The sequence below is a fragment of the Orussus abietinus genome, unplaced genomic scaffold (assembly GCF_000612105.2).
Source record: "Orussus abietinus isolate OABI.00-Male unplaced genomic scaffold, Oabi_2.0 scaffold1346, whole genome shotgun sequence".
NCBI classification, from domain to species: Eukaryota; Metazoa; Arthropoda; class Insecta; order Hymenoptera; family Orussidae; genus Orussus; species Orussus abietinus.
In genome coordinates, this window is record NW_019395495.1 from 63 (window position 1) to 5,781 (window position 5,719).

General features: G+C 40.5%; 1 long non-coding RNA gene across 3 annotated transcripts; it reads left to right on the top strand.

Moving 5' to 3' along the window:
• The first annotated feature begins 254 nt into the window (after positions 1 to 254).
• Positions 255 to 5,506, top strand: LOC105703386. Of its 3 annotated transcripts, none has more exons than XR_001104353.2 (10): positions 255 to 424; positions 555 to 622; positions 842 to 1,028; positions 1,299 to 1,425; positions 1,500 to 1,554; positions 1,843 to 2,004; positions 2,208 to 2,361; positions 2,446 to 2,479; positions 2,794 to 2,932; positions 5,068 to 5,506. It is a non-coding gene; the product is annotated as an uncharacterized LOC105703386 (long non-coding RNA). The 3 variants fall into 3 exon arrangements; XR_002762324.1 differs by having other exon boundaries at positions 255 to 392; XR_002762323.1 differs by lacking the exon at positions 1,500 to 1,554.
• Positions 5,507 to 5,719: the final 213 nt, after the last annotated feature.

The following is a 5,719-nucleotide window of genomic DNA, read 5'->3' on the forward strand; positions in this document are numbered from 1 at the left end:
CTCTGCTGCCGCATGGTATTACCATCCCGAGTACGTGAGCCACCAACGGCGACTGGTAGATGGTACCGCCACCGCGAGTACGCGAGCTCCTACCAGAAATTCGTTGCGCAGCCCTTGGGGGCAAAAAACGGTGAAAGCTAACGTACGAAACCAGAGGGTAGCACAGGATGCGATCGCGCCACCCGGCCCGTGAGCAATCTCCCAACTCATCTCTGTCCTAAATATCTAGGAGTATATGTTCTAAGATTAATGAATATGGGGTTGAGGTGCAATAGGCGTGACACCTCCCCAGTTAGAATTGACATTTTCGTGCAGAGAAAATGTTAAATCGGAGTGAATGCAATTTCGTCTGACGGTTGTGTTTCCTCAGTGTTTTGTGTTTGTTGACAAGTGTTAGTGACTGAGTATCGGCGTATTTTTAAAAGTATGAGTCGTACAGCATAACCTATTAGGATACTAATTACTAGTAGTATTTCGGTTATTACAATTATAACTTGCGTTGTTTCTTGTTTTTCGTGAATTGATTTTGAATTTGCTATTTCTTTTACTTTCAGAATGATGGCTTTCCACTGTGCGCTGCGAATTGAGTCATGAGTATCATCTAGTGATTCGATTACGTCTGGTAAGTTAACCTCGTTTAGGTATGGTTTGTATAGCAATTCATTAGTTATATCGGATTCTATTCCTGTCGTGAGTGGATTGTGTTCGTTATAGAAACGTGTCTGCTTATTAAAAAGCGTTATCGAATTTGTTCGGACGGTGCATTTATCAAAGAGTGAGAGAATATCCGTTCCATCTACAATTATCTGAAATTCTTGTTTATTACATGTTATTTTAATAGTTTCAGGACTAGCAAGTGAGAAGAGATATTTATAATGTCCGAGAAGTGGTTTCCAGGGATGTCGAATGGACTGCGTAACCCTAATGTCACATGTGGCTACGTCGGAGGACTTCGACTCTATGACTAATTGGACTTCGCATGGAGAATTGTCAGACACCTTGTAGAGTGGGTAATTCTCTTTACAAATGTAAGTATTATCTATGATATCGCAGTGAGATAATTGTTCATTCGTTTATTCTAAAAATTGAATTTGGTCATCCGTGACAGCTATGTTCTCGGATGATGGTTGTATAAATACGTAACCTAGTTTGTCGTACATAAATGGTGCTGGTGTTAAGTGATATACATTTAGATTTAAACGTGAAAGATGTGGAATATTTATAATATATGCTAATTTTCCTTGTGTATAGATAATTTGGGTCTCCGATATGTCAATTAATGTTTCCATGCTTTTCAGGTCTAACGGTGTTGGAAATTCTATCGATGGGTTGTTTTCTGCAATTTCTTTAACAGCTTTCAAGAAATGAGCCATAGTAAATAAATGAGGGTGGATTAGACCTCGTTTGGCAAATAATATTCCATCGGTCAGTATGTTTAATTCAATATCTATGGTTACGATAGCTTGATCTAATGATAATGTTAATATTTCCATTGCTAGGTTATATGCACGAATAGAGGCTGAGTCGAACGATTGTTGCATGTTCGCAAGACTTGTATGTACTTCAAATGTTTTTTCGCGAAGTTTGTCGATATCGTGTTGGATATTTTCAAATTCGTGTTTCGCTATGTGAATGTGATTTGATAATTCTGCTGACGTATTTTCTTGTTTCGACTTTGGCGGGTATAGTAGTTCTACATAATTTTGTAATTCAGAATTCGATAAAATTCCATAAAGAATTTTCACTGTTGGTTTGACAATATTTCCGAATATTCCGCGCTTATTTCGCTTTGGTACGCTTAGTAATTCTAGGAGTTTTACATGGTTTTGTTCTGTTTCGTAGATCCGGCTTGAAAGCAAGTCTAAGTGGGGGCTGAGTGTGCAGTTGTCCGGAGGAAGTCTGCATTTAGTCCTTGCTGACTGTAAGGAGTTTTGGAGCCTTTCCTTGGCATCTTGGATTTCGGGAAGATTGACGTAATGCAGAATTTGGCAGATTCCCATAGTGGTACGCATTTGTAGATCCTTTTCGATTATTATTGCCGGTGGTTGTGCGTAAATTTCGACTTGGTACGGCTCTGCCTTGGCGAAGCATAATCTGTGATAACATACTCAAAGCAAGGTATATTAATAAATGTTCGTATTTCGTTTACAGCTATTGGTTTACAACTAATGATGCGTGTAATGTTTTTTTTTCTTTTTATGTTTCAGCTACGTTTGCTAACTTTATACGATCTTTATGTACTATTTTGCATTTTCGATCACTAATTCTAATCTTAATATTATTATTATCTGGGATGTCCATAATTTGAAAGGGTCCGGTATATTCGTCGTCGAGCTTGGATTTTCGGTTCCCTTTTAAAAGGTAAACATAAACGCCTATTTTATAATTGCATGGTTTCACCTTTTTGTCGTAATAGTATTTAGACCTTAATTTACTTTGTTGTAGGTTATGAGATGCGTGGTCACGCAATTCTTTCAAGGTATGGTATAGATTTGTCACATAGTCGTTGTATGTTTGGAATTCGTCGGTTGAATTAATGCTAGATGGTAGTCGCGCCTTTCGGCCGTATAATAATTCGAACGGGGTAAAACGCGTCGCTTCGTGTACGCTTGTATTATATGAAAACATTGCATAATTTAGCAATTGATCCCAATTTCGTTTATTTTTTCCAATGTAATGCTTCAAATACTCTACTAATACGTGATGGCTACGTTCTATAGAAGCGTTTGACTGCGGATGGAATGCGGTGGTGCGTAATTGTTTAATTTTTAATAACTTGGCTATTTGTTTTAGGAGAGCACTGGTAAAATTGGTGCCTTGGTCGGTCAATGTCGCCTTTGGACAGCCGAATTGGCAAATTACGTTTTGGGAGAATGCATCAACGATTTCGACGGAAGTTGCATCTTTCAATGGGATTGCTAATGAATATTTAGTAAGTTGGTCTTGTACGGTTAGAATGTATACATTTCCGTTTGTAGAGCGAGGTAGAGGGCCTAGAATGTCCATTGCAATTTTGAGGAAGGCATCTTTAGGTGTGTCGGTAATAATCATAGGTTCGCGTCCTTTAACGCGTACTAGTTTTTTGCGTTGACAGCTATCGCAGTGGGCTATGAAATCTTGAATTTCGTTTTTCATGCCTGGCCAGTAGTACGATTGTCTTATCCGTGTGTAGGCTTCGTGATTCCTCTATGTCCTCCGTGGAGGCTTTCGTGATTTTCGCGAATGATGTTTTTTCTTTCTTCGATAGGTGGGGTAATTACTTTGCCTGAGCATAGTGTGACGAATATATTTGATTTGACTAACATTGCACGGAGTATTCCTTTTATTTTGGTCCAAGGGATTTTGGTACAGCATAAATCGTCTTTTGACAGGCTGATCGTTGTTGATTCGTGTAGAGTCATTACTCGAAATTGTTCGCGTAAGGATTTTGCAAATAAGTTTTCGTTGATAGACGTATTCTCTTCGGTGGTAATAGTGATGCCGAATAGTTTTCGTTTACCTGCTTTTGAGACACAGATTTGGCCTGGCTTAGAATTGGCATTTTTAAAACCTTTTAAGTAGCCTTTAATTTGTAATTCCCCACCAACGAGGCTTATTGGTTCTCCATGGGTAATCAAGAGAAAACCAAGGTCGTCTTTTTGCATAAGTAGATGATCGCTAGTTTCCAATATATTTGCTGGTAGAATTTCTTCGTGGATAATTGTTGGTTTTTTGGGTGAAGGTTTTTGGCGGCTTGTGGATGTCGTTTTCCCAGGAATAGGGGGTTTTAAGAGTGTCGTGTCTTTGCGTTTCGGTTTATTTATTTTTGGTAATTTCTTCGGTATAGGTAGACTTCGTGGTATCGCTGGTTGACGGCGATGCGTGATTATATAGTCGCTTTCGGATGATTCGTCGGGTTGATTTCTGGGGGGAGTAGTAGGCTCGTCGATGTCCATATGTTCGATTTCATCAGGGTTGGATTTTGATGAATTCCCAATTTGGAGTTTCTTCGGTGTTGATGATTTAGAGGTGATTTCGCCTTTTGCAGAGGTGGGGTCTATTTCCATTTGTAATGGGGAGATAGAGGAGTCTGATGAACTGTCCATAGCTCGGTGAACATTGGCTTGGACTGCTATTTCAGTGAGTTCTTCGTCGCTGGTCGTCCAATGTATTCTGTGTCCTCCCACGGGAGAGGGTGGCGAGATGGTAGAACGGTCCATGGGGTTATCAGTGTCGCTGGAGTCTGATGAGGGTATTGTATTTTTAGGTTTGAGGCGTTTACGCCGTCTCCTCGGTTTTCGTATACCGTTTTCGGAGTTCGTAGAGGTCAGAGAATGTTTTTCGCCACGGTGTTCGTCTTCTTGAATTTCGGAATTATTGTCCTCGGTTTCAGAAGTTTCGAGAGAGTCTGGAGTTTGCGATGTTTCTGATGACGTTGAGGATTTCCTTCCAGGTCTGGTCTTTTTTCGACGTCTTCGTGGTTTTCGAATTCCGGCATCTGAACTAGTGGTGGATAGTTTATGTTTTTCTGCTCGATGGGATGTTTCGATACTTGATCCTGTGGATTCGTCTTCGCTAGAGATAGAAATAGGGATCGGTTGATCGATTTTTATTACGTTAATGTCAGAGCCAGTGTCTATCATGAAACGAGCCGTCGGGTTTGAATTTAATTCTGGACATGGAATCTCGACTACTGGAGGTCTGTTGACTTTAGTGTAGTTTATTTTGGCTCGTCTTATATGTCGTTTGTTTCCATAATCTGGACTTGGCGTCGTGGTGGGTTGCCCTGGCGTGCGCCATCCCGCAGGGCACCCGGTAGGTTTCCCAAATTCGCATTATTGCGGTCGTTCGCTCTCGAAGAATTTTGCGGCGGATTCGTTCGATTATTACTATTATTAATGTTATTCGGATTTCTGCTGTTATTGTACGCGCGTTTTCGACATTGATCGATTGTATGGCCTATGTTTTTCCAATAGCGGCACACATTAGAATTTAAATCGGATGGATTATTTTGATTGTTTCGGCGAGCATAATCGTTGTTACTGTTTCGAAGATTCTAAGAATAATTGGGACCATTTGCTATTCTAGATCTATTTCTACAATTGTCATAAGTGTGACGCGGTTTATTGCAAAAGGAACAGACACTGGATTGCCATCGAGTGGCACGGATTTGTGCGTTACAGTCTTTCGCGAAATGCCCTTCCTTATTGCAATTCTGGTATACGACGGGAGAGGCCATTGAATTTTGACATTGTGTTAATTTTTTACGGCGAGCAATTTCGGCCTCGGCTGTACGAGCGAGTTCTATTGCAGCTTCTAGAGACAACCGCTGTCACCAAGAATCTTGTCACGTCCCGAGCGGCAGGAACGTTAAGTTGTGGGAATTCCGCCGACAAAGGATGAAAATCCACTTTCTCGCGTCGGACGTTATTTCGGAGTCACCTTTAAGTCTTTGTATTGAATTAATTAAAGATTGTCGAATGAATCTTAAAGTTTGTAATAAAGGGACACAATGTCGAACTGTTCATTGTAATGCGGTATTTATTAACAATCATCAGTTAAGTTCTAACTATGCGAATAATTATGTCACTCGAAGCGGTTGAACGAACTAGGTAGGAAATAGTCTAAGTCCTTTTCTGAGATGGACTCGAAATCGTTAACGAGCTCGGAACTAATGTGATCGAGTCGGCTGTTGGAACGAGACTGTTCGAGTCGAATGTCGGGGCGAGACAGTTTGAGT